Raw genomic sequence first — 17,020 nt, 5'->3', positions numbered from 1 at the left:
CACACCGCGAAGTATCTTTGATGCTTCGCACATTTATGGATGCAATTTTTAAACCCATTATAAAAAGGATAGATTTACCAGTCTCAAGAGTCCAGAGTCTATACAGTTGGCTGTTCCAGCTGTTCGATGTTCCCCAGCATGCCGGTGGTGCTCGCAAACTTTAGCACAGTTGCAGGGCTGAGAAAGCTGTTCTGGTCCGTACTGGCCCCGTGATTTTGATGCAGATGCATTGGGGGGGTGATGTAGCCCTGGCGTTCGTCATGGCAGTCAGTAGGTGTTGGGGTTGCAGGCCGGTCTTCACCTGGGTTGTTGCTGCTCGTTACTATCGGGGGTTGGTCTGTGACCTTGTTTCCTTCCCGGTCGGTGGTCTGGGGGGTCTGTGCCTTCCGTTCCACGTTGGTGCTTTGCCTCTTTATCTGAGGCCGATTCTTGTCCTGTTTTCCCTCATCGGATGAGGTGTCGGCACTAAGTGCGCCGGCTGAGAGGTGTCGCTTTTTGCCACTACCCCTCAGGGGGTTCTTCAGTTTGTTTTTTTGTTTCCTCTTTCGTTTGTCCCTGTTCACTGTTTCCCAGGGCTCTTTATTCTTTGTCCCATCCTCTTCCTCTTCCATTGAGTGTTCCTCATCAGATGGGGCTGGGGTTGGGTTGTCAGGAGGTGCTGGGGCCTCCTCTTTTTGTTGGGGGCCCTTCTGTTGCTTTTCCTCATTCTGAACCGTGGTGTCTTTTTCGGTGGAGGGTGTATGCACCTCCTCTCTGGTCGCCTTTTTAACTCCGCTGCTGATGATTTCAGCGTATGTCGCCCCGCGTTTCGGGCAGGCCCTGTAAAGATGGCCGGCCTCCCCACACAGGTTGCAGCACTTGTCTTCTTTGCAGTCCTTAGTCATGTGTCCCTCCTGCCTGCAGTTCTTGCAGAAGGTCACACTGCAGTTTGCGGCAACATGCCCCGTTTTGCCACAGGTGTGGCATACACGTGGCTGTCCCACGTAGTAGAGGTAGCCACGATTTACTCCAATAGCGAAATTGGAGGGGGGATGCAGGATGGCTCCGTTGCTGTCCGTTCTTAGGGTCACCTTGACCTGGTGCTCACTTGTCCAGATGCCGAAGGTGTCTTTCACTTGCACGCTGTCACTTTTCAGCTCAGCGTACCTGGCGAGGAACGTGAGCACATCAGATACAGGGACGTGGGGGTTGTACGTGTGCAGTGTAACAACCCGATTTCGCTGTGCCGGTAGCGTAAACAGAGGTTCCGCAGTCAGGATCGACAAGGGGCTCTGGTTACCTTTTTCCTTGAAGACGTTCAAGAATTTGATGCACGCTGCGACGCTCTTGAAGGTGACATCAAAGAAACCATTCTTGGGGAAGTTTTGCAAGCAGAAGATCTCTGTTGCTTTAAACCCACAGCACTCGAGCAGCACCTTCTTCACGAAGTGTTTCCGGTCCAAAGGTGACTCTCCATCCGTTTTCTTCACTGTGACTCGGACAGTGTTTCGCACGCCCCAGCCTGGTGGTCGGGATGCAGCTGCATCCATAGCTCGTACGTTGGGTGTGAAACTGTATCGGCGTTAGGCCTAAACCCGAGGTTTAGGCCAGCATGTAGATCCACCAATAGCAGCCAAGCTCCAAACGTTTCTTCTTTGACGACTTCAATCCCTCCGAGTTCTCCAATCCACGATCGTCATCAAAATCCTCCGCTTCCCTCGATCAAATGAGACTACACTTGATCTTAGCCAAAAGGCCGAGAAGCGGAGTAATGCACATTCAAGAGTGAAATGGGTGGTGAATTTCGAATGAGTTCCCTTTCGCCGTTGTGCTTGTAAGATGCGTTTGGTCATTCTTCATGACACCCCCGGGGCCAGGTAGAAGGTGAGTAGCAGCAGCCAGTTGCCGAAGCATTTTGTTGTGTGCTGAAAGAACTGAATAAAGTGTATATTTGGATGTGTTTGAGCTGTTTTTTGAGTTTGAAATTCCCCATGAAGGGGTGGTGTGCACCGTTGCTGGAGATACTGCAATACCAGGTCGATGCGTGGAGTGGACGGAGCAAGCCCCTATTCCATCTCCCTGCTCCAAAAATCAATTTAATATATGGTCCCCAGATAAGGGACATATCAGATATTAAACTGATAAGAACAGATTTTTTTTTTTTTTTTTCAAAAAAATATACTTTATTCATAAAAATTTATCATGAGCATTACAGAAACATTTCAAATTGTCTTGACTGTACATTTTCGGCAGGGTTACATGTTGCCTTGACTTTCTTTCATTCAATTTTGATATTGTCATACACATATCACTCTTTACATTACAATTCCTTCTTAAATATTTACTTTGTCATGTTTGTTTTATACATTGGAGTGTTGGTTGCCCAGACCGAGGGGCTTTACACTGTTACGCTCCCCTCGGTGTACATTTGCTGGAAAGACTTTACACAGTGGTCTTTCCCCATTGCGCCTTGGCGGCAGCTGCCCCAAGCTTGAGTGCGTCCCTCAGCACGTAGTCCTGGACCTTGGAATGTGCCAGTCTGCAACACTCGGTCGAGGACAATTCTTTGCACTGGAAGATCAGCAAGTTTCGGGCAGACCAAAGAGCGTCTTTTACCGAGTTGATGACCTTCCAGCAGCAGTTGATATTTGTCTCGGTGTGTGTCCCTGGAAACAGTCCGTAGAGCACAGAGTCCTGTGTCACAGATCTGTTTGGGATAAACCTTGACAAATACCACTGCATCTCTCTCCAGACCTTCTTTGCAAAGGCACATTCCACAAGGAGGTGTGTGACCGTCTCATTTCCCCCACAGCCCCTCCGAGGGCAGCGTGCATTGGTGCAGAGCCTTCGGGTGTGCATGAAGAATCTGACAGGGAGGGCCCTTCTCACCACCAGCCAAGCTAGGTCTTGGTGCTTGTTTGAAAGTTCTGGTGATGAGGCGTTCTGCCAGATGACTCTGGCAGTCTGCTCAGGGAACCATCCAACGTCCTCCACGGTCTCCTTTTCCCTGAGGGCCTCGAGGACATTACGTGCTGACCACTGCTTCATTGCCTTGTGGTCAAAGGTGTTTTCCTTCAAAAACTTTTCCACAAAGGACAGGTGGTACGGTACGGTCCAACTACTTGGAGCGTTCCGCGGCAATGATGCCAGGCCCATCCTTCGCAACACCGGGGACAGGTAGAACCTCAGTATGTAGTGACACTTGGTGTTTGCATACTGGGGGTCCACGCACAGCTTGATGCAGCTGGACACAAAGGTGGCCAACAGGATGAGGGAGGCGTTGGGTACGTTCCGCCCTCCCTTCTCCAGAGGTTTGTACATGGTGTCCCTTCGGACACGGTCCATCTTGGATCGCCAGATAAATTTGAAGATGGCCCGGGTGACTGCTGTGGCGTAGGGTCGGGTTATGGGCCAGACCTGCGCCACGTACAGTAGCACCGAGAGTACCTCACACCTGATGACCAGGGTTTTGCCCGCAATGGAGAGGGAGCGTTGCTCCCACCAGCCCAGTTTCTGTCTTACCTTTCCTATGCGCTCCTCCCAGTTTTTGGTGCACGCCCCAGCAGCTCCGAACCATATCCCCAGCACCTTCAGGTAATCGGACCTGACAGTGAAGGGGACAAAGGACCGGTCGGCCCAGTTCCCAAAGAACATGGCCTCGCTCTTGCCCCGGTTTACCTTGGCTCCCGAGGCCAGTTCAAACTGGTCGCAGGTGGTCAAGAGCCTGCGCACAGACGCAGGATCCGAGCAGAAGACGGCAACGTCGTCCATGTACAGGGAGGCCTTGACTTGCATGCCTCCACTGCCTGGGATCGTCACTCCTCTTATACCCGGATCCCTCCTGATGGACTCGGCAAAAGGTTCTATGCAGCACACAAAAAGGGCAGAGGAGAGAGGGCAGCCCTGCCTGACTCCAGATCTGATCTGGAACTTTTCTGATTCCCACCCATTGATTGAGACTGCGCTATAGATGTTTGTGTAGAGCAGTTTGATCCAATTGCGAATTCCCTCCCCAAACCCCATTTTGGAGAGCACATCCATCATGTAGGTGTGCGATATTCTGTCAAAAGCCTTCTCCTGGTCAAGGCTGATGAGGCAAGTGTCCACCCCCCTGTCCTGCACGTAGGCGATCGTATCCCTGAGTAGCGCGAGGCTATCAGAGATCTTCCTGCCGGGTACAGCACAGGTCTGGTCAGGGTGGATCACCGACTCCAGAGCAGACCTGACCCGATTGGCGATGACCTTTGCTAGAATTTTGTAGTCCACATTCAACAGTGAAATGGGTCGCCAATTTCGAATTTCTTCCCTTTCCCCCTTCTGCTTGTAGATGAGGGTGATGATGCCTTTCCTCATGGACTCTGACATGCTGCCTTCCAGAAGCATACTCTCGTACACTTCCAGCAGGTCTGGGCCCATCCAGTCCCACAGAGCCGAATACAACTCAACCGGTAAGCCGTCGCTTCCGGGAGTTTTACTCGTCTCGAAGGACTTGGCGGCCTTTGTCAGCTCGTCCAGAGTTAGTGGTTTGTCCAGGTTTTCCAGCTCGCTGTCGCCTATGACCTCCGTGATGGTCGACAGGAAGGTCTGGGAAACAGTGCTATCTGTTGGCTTCAGGTCATACAGTCCGGCATAAAAGGATTGGCTGATCCTCAGGATGTCAGACTGCGATGACTTTTCGGAGCCATCTTCTTCCTTCAGGCTGCTGATCACAGAGGTGTCTCTGTGCACCTTTTGGAAGAAGAAGCGTGAGCACTTTTCGTCCTGCTCCACGGAGCGGACTCTGGAACGGAAGATAACCTTGGAGGCCTCCGAGGTGTAGAGCGAGGCTTGCTGGCTCTTCACCTCTTGGAGATCCTCCTTGACATCCACCCCCATCGACTGCAGCTGGAGCAAATTTTGCATACTTTTCTGGAGCCTGGACATGACCCCTCGTCTCTCTCTCACCTTTTGAACGCCCTTGAGGATGAAAAACCTCTTGATATTCCCCTTGATTGCTTCCCACCAGAGATGTGGGGCCTCAAAGAGGGGTTTCACGGTTCTCCAACCTTTGTAATCCCTCCTGAGTTCCTCGATGTTCTCAGGGGTCAGCAGTTTTACATTTAGCTTCCACGTCCCCCTGCCTACCCCCTGGTCTTCCTGCAGGTGGCAGTCGGCCAGTAGGAGGCAGTGGTCAGAGAAGAACACCGGCGTTACGTCGGTGGACCTGACCGTGAAAGCTCGGGACACAAAAAAGAAGTCTATCCTGGAGCGGACGGACCCGTCTGGCCGTGACCATGTGTATCTACGCTGCGCGCCGTCTGCAGGGTTGCTGCAGACGTCGAGCAGCTTGGCGTCTTTTACCGTTTCCATCAGGAGTCTGGACGTAGCGTCTAGTTTGCTGTCGGCTTTGCTGGATCGTCCAGCCGCATCGATGATGCAGTTGAAGTCACCACCCAGGATGACCGGCTTGGAGGTGGCCAACAGCAGTGGGAGTTGCTGAAGAACTGCCAGCCGCTCACTTTTTACGGCCGGGGCGTACACATTAATAAGTCTGAGAGGGGTGTTTTTGTATTTCACGTCTGCTACGAGGAGGCGCCCGCCCACCACCTCCTTAACGTCGGAGATGGTGAAGTTGCCTCCCCGCAGCAGAATACCCAGGCCGGAGGAGCGGCAGTCGTTTCCTCCTGACCAGATGGATGGCCCGTGGGACCACCAGCTCGACCAGCGCCTGTAGTTGCTGAGGTGCGGAATTCCGCACTCCTGCAGGAACAGTAGGTCAGCTTTTACATTTGCCAAATAGTTGAGTGTGGCTACACACCGCGAAGTATCTTTGATGCTTCGCACATTTATGGATGCAATTTTTAAACCCATTATAAAAAAGATAGATTTACCAGTCTCAAGAGTCCAGAGTCTATACAGTTGGCTGTTCCAGCTGTTCGATGTTCCCCAGCATGCCGGTGGTGCTCGCAAACTTTAGCACAGTTGCAGGGCTGAGAAAGCTGTTCTGGTCCGTACTGGCCCCGTGATTTTGATGCAGATGCATTGGGGGGGTGGTGTAGCCCTGGGGTTCGTTGTGGCAGTCAGTAGGTGTTGGGGTTGCAGGCCGGTCTTCACCTGGGTTGTTGCTGCTCGTTACTATCGGGGGTTGGTCTGTGACCTTGTTTCCTTCCCGGTCGGTGGTCTGGGGGGTCTGTGCCTTCCGTTCCACGTTGGTGCTTTGCCTCTTTATTTGAGGCCGATTCTTGTCCTGTTTTCCCTCATCGGATGAGGTGTCGGCGCTAAGTGCGCCGGCTGAGAGGTGTCGCTTTTTGCCACTACCCCTCAGGGGGTTCTTTCGTTTGTTTTTTTGTTTCCTCTTACGTTTGTCCCTGTTCACGGTTTCCCAGGGCTCTTTATTCTTTGCCCCATCCTCTTCCTCTTCCATTGAGTGTTCCTCATCAGATGGGACTGGGGTTGGGTTGTCAGGAGGTGCTGGGGCCTCCTCTTTTTGTTGGGGGCCCTTCTGTTGCTTTTCCTCATTCTGAACCGTGGTGTCTTTTTCGGTGGAGGGTGTATGCACCTCCTCTCTGGTCGCCTTTTTAACTCCGCTGCTGATGATTTCAGCGTATGTCGCCCCGCGTTTCGGGCAGGCCCTGTAAAGATGGCCGGCCTCCCCACACAGGTTGCAGCACTTGTCTTCCTTGCAGTCCTTAGTCATGTGTCCCTCCTGCCTGCAGTTCTTGCAGAAGGTCACACTGCAGTTTGCGGCAACATGCCCCGTTTTGCCACAGGTGTGGCATACTCGTGGCTGTCCCACGTAGTAGAGGTAGCCACGATTTACTCCAATAGCGAAATTGGAGGGGGGATGCAGGATGGCTCCGTTGCTGTCCGTTCTTAGGGTCACCTTGACCTGGTGCTCACTTGTCCAGATGCCGAAGGTGTCTTTCACTTGCACGCTGTCACTTTTCAGCTCAGCGTACCTGGCGAGGAACGTGAGCACATCAGACACAGGGACGTGGGGGTTGTACGTGTGCAGTGTAACAACCCGATTTCGCTGTGCCGGTAGCGTAAACAGAGGCTCCGCAGTTAGGATCGACAAGGGACTCTGGTTACCTTTTTCCTTGAAGACGTTCAAGAATTTGATGCACGCTGCGACGCTCTTGAAGGTGACATCAAAGAAACCATTCTTGGGGAAGTTTTGCAAGCAGAAGATCTCTGTTGCTTTAAACCCACAACACTCGAGCAGCACCCTCTTCACGAAGTGTTTCCGGTCCAAAGGTGACTCTCCTTCCGTTTTCTTCACTGTGACTCGGACAGTGTTTCGCACTCCCCAGCCTGGTGGTCGGGATGCAGCTGCATCCATAGCTCGTACGTTGGGTGTGAAACTGTATCGGCGTTAGGCCTAAACCCGAGGTTTAGGCCAGCATGTAGATCCACCAATAGCAGCCAAGCTCCAAACGTTTCCTCTTTGCCGACTTCAATCCCTCCGAGTTCCCTCCGAAGCTAAACGTTCCAGGATTTAGATGTTTCAGGCGGGATAGAGGGGGATGTAAAAGGGGAGGCGGAGTTGCGCTACTTGTTCAGGAGAGTATCACAGCTATACAGCGAGAGGACACCTCAGAGGGCAGTGAGGCTATATGGGTAGAGATCAGGAATAAGAAGGGTGCAGTCACAATGTTGGGGGTATACTACAGGCCTCCCAACAGCCAGCGGGAGATAGAGGAGCAGATAGGTAGACAGATTTTGGAAAAGAGTAAAAACAACAGGGTTGTGGTGATGGGAGACTTCAACTTCCCCAATATTGACTGGGACTCACTTAGTGCCAGGGGCTTAGACGGGGCAGAGTTTGTAAGGAGCATCCAGGAGGGCTTCTTAAAACAATATGTAAACAGTCCAACTAGGGAAGAGGCGGTACTGGACCTGGTATTGGGGAATGAGCCCGGCCAGGTGGTAGATGTTTCAGTAGGGGAGCATTTCGGTAACAGTGACCACAATTCAGTAAGTTTTAAAGTACTGGTGGACAAGGATAAGAGTGGTCCGAGGATGAATGTGCTAAATTGGGGGAAGGCTAATTATAACAATATTAGGCGGGAACTGAAGAACATAGATTGGGGGCGGATGTTTGAGGGCAAATCAACATCTGACATGTGGGAGGCTTTCAAGTGTCAGTTGATAGGAATACAGGACAGGCATGTTCCTGTGAGGAAGAAAGATAAATACGGCAATTTTCGGGAACCTTGGATGACGAATGATATTGTAGGCCTCGTCAAAAAGAAAAAGGAGGCATTTGTCAGGGCTAAAAGGCTGGGAACAGACGAAGCCTGTGTGGCATATAAGGAAAGTAGGAAGGAACTTAAGCAGGGAGTCAGGAGGGCTAGAAGGGGTCATGAAAAGTCATTGGCAAATAGGGTTAAGGAAAATCCCAAGGCTTTTTACACTTACATAAAAAGCAAGAGGGTAGCCAGGGAAAGGGTTGGCCCACTGAAGGATAGGCAAGAGAATCTATGTGTGGAGCCAGAGGAAATGGGCGAGGTACTAAATGATTACTTTGCATCAGTATTCACCAAAGAGAAGGAATTGGTAGATGTTGAGTCTGGAGAAGGGGGTGTAGATAGCCTGGGTCACATTGTGATCCAAAAAGACGAGGTGTTGGGTGTCTTAAAAAATATTAAGGTAGATAAGTCCCCAGGGCCGGATGGGATCTACCCCAGAATACTGAAGGAGGCTGGAGAGGAAATTGCTGAGGCCTTGACAGAAATCTTTGGATCCTCGCTGTCTTCAGGGGATGTCCCGGAGGACTGGAGAATAGCCAATGTTGTTCCTCTGTTTAAGAAGGGTGGCAGGGATAATCCCGGGAACTACAGGCCGGTGAGCCTTACTTCAGTGGTAGGGAAATTACTGGAGAGAATTCTTCGAGACAGGATCTACTCCCATTTGGAAGCAAATGGACGTATTAGTGAGAGGCAGCACGGTTTTGTGAAGGGGAGGTCGTGTCTCACTAACTTGATAAGAGTTTTTCGAGGAGGTCACTAGGATGATTGATGCAGGTAGGGCAGTAGATGTTGTCTATATGGACTTCAGTAAGGCCTTTGACAAGGTTAGGTGGATTGGCCATGCTAAAAATTGCCCGTAGTGTCCATAAGGGTTGGGAGGGGTTATTGGGTTGCGGGGATAGGGTGGAAGTGAGGGATTAATGTGGGTCGGTGCAGACTCGATGGGCCGAATGGCCTCCTTCTGCACTGTATGTTCTATGTAATCTATGTAAGGTCCCTCATGGTAGACTAGTACAAAAGGTGAAGTCACACGGGATCAGGGGTGAACTGGCAAGGTGGATACAGAACTGGCTAGGCCATAGAAGGCAGAGGGTAGCAATGGAGGGATGCTTTTCTAATTGGAGGGCTGTGACCAGTGGTGTTCCACAGGGATCAGTGCTGGGACCTTTGCTCTTTGTAGTATATATAAATGATTTGGAGGAAAATGTAACTGGTCTGATTAGTAAGTTTGCAGACGACACAAAGGTTGGTGGAATTGCGGATAGCGATGAGGACTGTCTGAGCATACAGCAGGATTTAGATTGTCTGGAGACTTGGGCGGAGAGATGGCAGATGGAGTTTAACCTGGACAAATGTGAGGTAATGCATTTTGGAAGGGCTAATGCAGGTAGGGAATATACAGTGAATGGTAGAACCCTCAAGAGTATTGAAAGTCAAAGAGATCTAGGAGTACAGGTCCACAGATCACTGAAAGGGGCTACACAGGTGGAGAAGGTAGTCAAGAAGGCATACGGCATGCTTGCCTTCATTGGCCGGGGCATTGAGTATAAGAATTGGCAAGTCATGTTGCAGCTGTATAGAACCTTAGTTAGGCCACACTTGGAGTATAGTGTTCAATTCTGGTCGCCACACTACCAGAAGGATGTGGAGGCTTTAGAGAGGGTGCAGAAGAGATTTACCAGAATGTTGCCTGGTATGGAGGGCATAAGCTATGAGGAGCGATTGAATAAACTCGGTTTGTTCTCACTGGAACGAAGGAGGTTGAGGGGCGACCTGATAGAGGTATACAAAATTATGAGGGGCATAGACAGAGTGGATAGTCAGAGGCTTTTCCCCAGGGTAGAGGGGTCAATTACTAGGGGGCATAGGTTTAAGGTGAGAGGGGCAAAGTTTAGAGTAGATGTACGAGGCAAGTTTTTTACGCAGAGGGTAGTGGGTGCCTGGAACTCACTACCGGAGGAGGTAGTGGAGGCAGGGACGATAGGGACATTTAAGGGGCATCTTGACAAATATATGAATAGGATGGGAATAGAAGGATACGTACCCAGGAAGTGTAGAAGATTGTAGTTTAGTCGGGCAGTATGGTCGGCACGGGCTTGGAGGGCCGAAGGGCCTGTTCCTGTGCTGTACATTTCTTTGTTCTTTGTTTGAGTTGTCCAATCCACAATCGACATCGAAATCCTCAGCTTCTCTCGATCAAATAAGACTACACTTGATGTTAGGCAAAAGGCCGAGAAGCCAAGTAATGCACATTGAAGAGTGAAATGTGTGGTCAATTTCGAATGAGTTCCCTTTCGCCGTTGTGCTTGTAAGATGCGTTTGGTCATTCTTGATGACACCGGGGCCAGGTAGAAGGTGAGTAGCAGCAGCCAGTTGCCGAAGCATTTTGTTGTGTGCTGAAAGAAGTGTGAATAAAGTGTATATTTGTATGTGTTTGAGCTGTTTTTTGAGTTTGAAATTCCCCATGAAGGGGTGGTGTGCACCGTTGCTGTAGATACTGCAATACCAGGTCGATGCGTGGAGTGGACGGAGCAAGCCCCTATTCCATCTCCCTGCTCCAAAAATCAATTTAATATATGGTCCCCAGATAAGGGACGTATCAGATATTAAACTGATAAGAACAGATTTTTTTTTTTTTTTTTTCAAAAAAATATACTTTATTCATAAAAATTTATCATGAGCATTTCAGAAACATTTCAAATAGTCTTGACTGTACATTTTCGGCAGGGTTACATGTTGCCTTGACTTTCTTTCATTCAATTTTGATATTGTCGTACACATATCACTCTTTACATTACAATTCCTTCTTAAATATTTACAGTGGCATGTTTGTTTTATACATTGGAGTGTTGATTGCCCAGACCGAGGGGCTTTACACTGTTACGCGCCCCTCGGTGTACATTTGCTGGAAAGACTTTACACTGTGGTCTTTCCCCATTGCGCCTTGGCGGCAGCTGCCCCAAGCTTGAGTGCGTCCCTCAGCACGTAGTCCTGGACCTTGGAATGTGCCAGTCTGCAACACTCGGTCGAGGACAATTCTTTGCACTGGAAGATCAGCAAGTTTCGGGCAGACCAAAGAGCGTCTTTTACCGAGTTGATGACCTTCCAGATATTTGTCTCGGTGTGTGTCCCTGGAAACAGTCCGTAGAGCACAGAGTCCTGTGTCACAGATCTGTTTGGGATAAACCTTGACAAATACCACTGCATCTCTCTCCAGACCTTCTTTGCAAAGGCACATTCCACAAGGAGGTGTGTGACCGTCTCATTTCCCCCACAGCCACTCCGAGGGCAGCGTGCATTGGTGCAGAGCCTTCGGGTGTGCATGAAGAATCTGACAGGGAGGGCCCTTCTCACCACCAGCCAAGCTAGGTCTTGGTGCTTGTTTCAAAGTTCTGGTGATGAGGCGTTCTGCCAGATGACTCTGGCAGTCTGCTCAGGGAACCATCCAACGTCCTCCACGGTCTCCTTTTCCCTGAGGGCCTCGAGGACATTACGTGCTGACCACTGCTTCATTGCCTTGTGGTCAAAGGTGTTTTCCTTCAAAACCTTTTCCACAAAGGACAGGTGGTACGGTACGGTCCAACTACTTGGAGCGTTCCGCGGCAATGAGGCCAGGCCCATCCTTCGCAACACCGGGGACAGGTAGAACCTCAGTATGTAGTGACACTTGGTGTTTGCATACTGGGGGTCCACGCACAGCTTGATGCAGCTGGACACAAAGGTGGCCAACAGGATGAGGGAGGCGTTGGGTACATTCCGCCCTCCCTTCTCCAGAGGTTTGTACATGGTGTCCCTTCGGACACGGTCCATCTTGGATCGCCAGATAAATTTGAAGATGGCCCGGGTGACTGCTGTGGCGTAGGGTCGGGTTATGGGCCAGACCTGCGCCACGTACAGTAGCACCGAGAGTACCTCACACCTGATGACCAGGGTTTTGCCCGCAATGGAGAGGGAGCGTTGCTCCCACCAGCCCAGTTTCTGTCTTACCTTTCCTATGCGCTCCTCCCAGTTTTTGGTGCACGCCCCAGCAGCTCCGAACCATATCCCCAGCACCTTCAGGTAATCTGACCTGACAGTGAAGGGGACAAAGGACCGGTCGGCCCAGTTCCCAAAGAACATGGCCTCGCTCTTGCCCCGGTTTACCTTGGCTCCAGAGGCCAGTTCAAACTGGTCGCAGGTGGTCAAGAGCCTGCGTACAGACGCAGGATCCGAGCAGAAGACGGCAACGTCGTCCATGTACAGGGAGGCCTTGACTTGCATGCCTCCACTGCCTGGGATCGTCACTCCTCTTATGCCCGGATCCCTCCTGATGGACTCGGCAAAAGGTTATACGCAGCACACAAAAAGGGCAGAGGAGAGAGGGCAGCCCTGCCTGACTCCAGATCTGATCTGGAACTTTTCTGATTCCCACCCATTGATTGAGACTGCGCTATAGATGTTTGTGTAGAGCAGTTTGATCCAATTGCGAATTCCCTCCCCAAACCCCATTTTGGAGAGCACATCCATCATGTAGGTGTGCGATATTCTGTCAAAAGCCTTCTCCTGGTCAAGGCTGATGAGGCAAGTGTCCACCCCCCTGTCCTGACCGTAGGCGATCGTATCCCTGAGTAGCGCGAGGCTATCAGAGATCTTCCTGCCGGGTACAGCACAGGTCTGGTCAGGGTGGATCACCGACTCCAGAGCAGACCTGACCCGATTGGCGATGACCTTTGCTAGAATTTTGTAGTCCACATTCAACAGTGAAATGGGTCGCCAATTTCGAATTTCTTCCCTTTCCCCCTTCTGCTTGTAGATGAGGGTGATGATGCCTTTCCTCATGGACTCTGACATGCTGCCTTCCAGAAGCATGCTCTCGTACACTTCCAGCAGGTCTGGGCCGATTCAGTCCCACAGAGCCGAATACAGCTCAACCGGTAAGCCGTCGCTTCCGGGAGTTTTACTCGTCTCGAAGGACTTGGCGGCCTTTGTCAGCTCGTCCAGAGTTAGTGGTTTGTCCAGGTTTTCCAGCTCGCTGTCGCCTATGACCTCCGTGATAGTCGACAGGAAGGTCTGGGAAACAGTGCTATCTGTTGGCTTCAGGTCATACAGTCCGGCATAAAAGGATTGGCTGATCCTCAGGATGTCAGACTGCGATGACTTTTCAGAGCCATCTTCTTCCTTCAGGCTGCTGATCACAGAGGTGTCTCTGTGCACCTTTTGGAAGAAGAAGCGTGAGCACTTTTCGTCCTGCTCCACGGAGCGGACTCTGGAACGGAAGATAACCTTGGAGGCCTCCGAGGTGTAGAGCGAGGCTTGCTGGCTCTTCACCTCTTGGAGATCCTCCTTGACATCCACCCCCATCGACTGCAGCTGGAGCAAATTTTGCATACTTTTCTGGAGCCTGGACATGACCCCTCGTCTCTCTCTCACCTTTTGAACCCCCTTTAGGATGAAAAACCTCTTGATATTCCCCTTGATTGCTTCCCACCAGAGATGTGGGGCCTCAAAGAGGGGTTTCACGGTTCTCCAACCCTTGTAATCCCTCCTGAGTTCCTCGATGTTCTCAGGGGTCAGCAGTTTTACATTTAGCTTCCACGTCCCCCTGCCTACCCCCTGGTCTTCCTGCAGGTGGCAGTCGGCCAGTAGGAGGCAGTGGTCAGAGAAGAACACCGGCGTTACGTCGGTGGACCTGACCGTGAAAGCTCGGGACACAAAAAAGAAGTCTATCCTGGAGCGGACGGACCCGTCTGGCCGTGACCATGTGTATCTACGCTGCGCGCCGTCTGCAGGGTTGCTGCAGACGTCGAGCAGCTTGGCGTCTTTTACCGTTTCCATCAGGAGTCTGGACGTAGCGTCCAGTTTGCTGTCGGCTTTGCTGGATCGTCCAGCCGCATCGATGATGCAGTTGAAGTCACCACCCAGGATGACCGGCTTGGAGGTGGCCAACAGCAGTGGGAGTTGCTGAAGAACTGCCAGCCGCTCACTTTTTACGGCCGGGGCGTACACATTAATAAGTCTGAGAGGGGTGTTTTTGTATTTCACGTCTGCTACGAGGAGGCACCCGCCCACCACCTCCTTAACGTCGGAGATGGTGAAGTTGCCTCCCCGCAGCAGAATACCCAGGCCGGAGGAGCGGCAGTCGTTTCCTCCTGACCAGATGGATGGCCCGTGGGACCACCAGCTCGACCAGCGCCTGTAGTTGCTGAGGTGCGGAATTCCGCACTCCTGCAGGAACAGTAGGTCAGCTTTTACATTTGCCAAATAGTTGAGTGTGGCTACACACCGCGAAGTGTCTTTGATGCTTCGCACATTTATGGATGCAATTTTTAAACCCATTATAAAAAGATAGATTTACCAGTCTCAAGAGTCCAGAGTCTATACAGTTGGCTGTTCCAGCTGTTGAATGTTCCCCAGCATGCCGGTGGTGCTCGCAAACTTTAGAACAGTTGCAGGGCTGAGAAAACTGTTCTGGTCCGTACTGGCCCCGTGATTTTGATGCAGATGCATTGGGGGGGTGGTGTAGCCCTGGGGTTCGTCGTGGCAGTCAGTAGGTGTTGGGGTTGCAGGCCGGTCTTCACCTGGGTTGTTGCTGCTCGTTGCTATCGGGGGTTGGTCTGTGACCTTGTTTTCTTCCCGGTCGGTGGTCTGGGGGGTCTGTGCCTTCCGTTCCACGTTGGTGCTTTGCCTCTTTATCTGAGGCCGATTCTTGTCCTGTTTTCCCTCATCGGATGAGGTGTCGGCACTAAGTGCGCCGGCTGAGAGGTGTCGCTTTTTGCCACTACCCCTCAGGGGGTTCTTCAGTTTGTTTTTTTGTTTTCTCTTTCGTTTGTCCCTGTTCACGGTTTCCCAGGGCTCTTTATTCTTTGTCCCATCCTCTTCCTCTTCCATTGAGTGTTCCTCATCAGATGGGGCTGGGGTTGGGTTGTCAGGAGGTGCTGGGGCCTCCTCTTTTTGTTGGGGGCCCTTCTGTTGCTTTTCCTCATTCTGAGCCGTGGTGTCTTTTTCGGTGGAGGGTGTATGCACCTCCTCTCTGGTCGCCTTTTTAACTCCGCTGCTGATGATTTGAGCGTATGTCGCCCCGCGTTTCGGGCAGGCCCTGTAAAGATGGCCGGCCTCCCCACACAGGTTGCAGCACTTGTCTTCCTTGCAGTCCTTAGTCATGTGTCCCTCCTGCCTGCAGTTTTTGCAGAAGGTCACACTGCAGTTTGCGGCAACATGCCCCGTTTTGCCACAGGTGTGGCATACTCGTGGCTGTCCCACGTAGTAGAGGTAGCCACGATTTACTCCAATAGCGAAATTGGAGGGGGGATGCAGGATGGCTCCGTTGCTGTCCGTTCTTAGGGTCACCTTGACCTGGTGCTCACTTGTCCAGATGCCGAAGGTGTCTTTCACTTGCACGCTGTCACTTTTCAGCTCAGCGTACCTGGCGAGGAACGTGAGCACATCAGATACAGGGACGTGGGGGTTGTACGTGTGCAGTGTAACAACCCGATTTCGCTGTGCCGGTAGCGTAAACAGAGGTTCCGCAGTCAGGATCGACAAGGGACTCTGGTTACCTTTCTCCTTGAAGACGTTCAAGAATTTGATGCACGCTGCGACGCTCTTGAAGGTGACATCAAAGAAGCCATTCTTGGGGAAGTTTTGCAAGCAGAAGATCTCTGTTGCTTTAAACCCACAGCACTCGAGCAGCACCTTCTTCACGAAGTGTTTCCGGTCCAAAGGTGACTCTCCATCCGTTTTCTTCACTGTGACTCGGACAGTGTTTCGCACGCCCCAGCCTGGTGGTCGGGATGCAGCTGCATCCATAGCTCGTACGTTGGGTGTGAAACTGTATCGGCGTTAGGCCTAAACCCGAGGTTTAGGCCAGCATGTAGATCCACCAATAGCAGCCAAGCTCCAAACGTTTCCTCTTTGACGACTTCAATCCCTCCGAGTTCTCCAATCCACGATCGTCATCGAAATCCTCAGCTTCCCTCGATCAAATGAGACTACACTTGATCTTAGCCAAAAGGCCGAGAAGCCGAGTAATGCACATTGAAGAGTGAAATGGGTGGTGAATTTCGAATGAGTTCCCTTTCGCCGTTGTGCTTGTAAGATGCGTTTGGTCATTCTTGATGACACCCCCGGGGCCAGGTAGAAGGTGAGTAGCAGCAGCCAGTTGCCGAAGCATTTTGTTGTGTGCTGGAAGAAGTGTGAATAAAGTGTATATTTGTATGTGTTTGAGCTGTTTTTTGAGTTTGAAATTCCCCATGAAGGGGTGGTGTGCACCGTTGCTGGAGATACTGCAATACCAGGTCGATGCGTGGAGTGGACGGAGCAAGCCCCTATTCCATCTCCCTGCTCCAAAAATCAATTTAATATATGGTCCCCAGATAAGGGACGTATCAGATATTAAACTGATAAGAACAGATTTTTTTTTTTTTTTTTTTTTTTTCAAAAAAATATACTTTATTCATAAAAATTTATCATCAGCATTACAGAAACATTTCAAATTGTCTTGATGTACATTTCCGGCAGGGTTACATGTTGCCTTGACTTTCTTCCATTCAATTTTGATATTGTCATACACATATCACTCTTTACATTACAATTCCTTCTTTAATATTTACACTGGCATGTTTGTTTTATACATTGGAGTGTTGATTGCCCAGACCGAGGGGCTTTACACTGTTACGCGCCTCTCGGTGTACATTTGCTGGAAAGACTTTACACTGTGGTCTTTCCCCATTGCGCCTTGGCGGCAGCTGCCCCAAGCTTGAGTGCGTCCCTCAGCACGTAGTCCTGGACCTTGGAATGTGCCAGTCTGCAACACTCGGTCGAGGACAATTCTT

The 17,020-nt window shown here is 51.0% G+C and overlaps 2 non-coding genes and 1 pseudogene across 2 annotated transcripts; all 3 read right to left on the bottom strand.

Annotated features, from left to right (window-relative positions):
* Positions 1 to 1,978: 1,978 nt before the first annotated feature.
* LOC140408169 (U2 spliceosomal RNA) lies at positions 1,979 to 2,159 on the bottom strand (annotated as a pseudogene).
* Positions 2,160 to 10,682: 8,523 nt separating this feature from the next.
* On the bottom strand, positions 10,683 to 10,864 carry LOC140408033 (U2 spliceosomal RNA). The gene has a single exon (XR_011939979.1). It is a non-coding gene; the product is annotated as a U2 spliceosomal RNA (small nuclear RNA).
* Positions 10,865 to 16,446: 5,582 nt separating this feature from the next.
* Positions 16,447 to 16,634, bottom strand: LOC140407970 (U2 spliceosomal RNA). Its single transcript, XR_011939926.1, has one exon. It is a non-coding gene; the product is annotated as a U2 spliceosomal RNA (small nuclear RNA).
* Between the last annotated feature and the right edge of the window lie 386 nt (positions 16,635 to 17,020).

Source organism: Scyliorhinus torazame, chromosome 2, assembly GCF_047496885.1.
Source record: "Scyliorhinus torazame isolate Kashiwa2021f chromosome 2, sScyTor2.1, whole genome shotgun sequence".
NCBI lineage: Eukaryota > Metazoa > Chordata > Chondrichthyes > Carcharhiniformes > Scyliorhinidae > Scyliorhinus > Scyliorhinus torazame.
The sequence above is the reverse complement of the archived record's forward strand: the minus strand, read 5'-3'. Positions and strand labels throughout refer to the sequence as shown.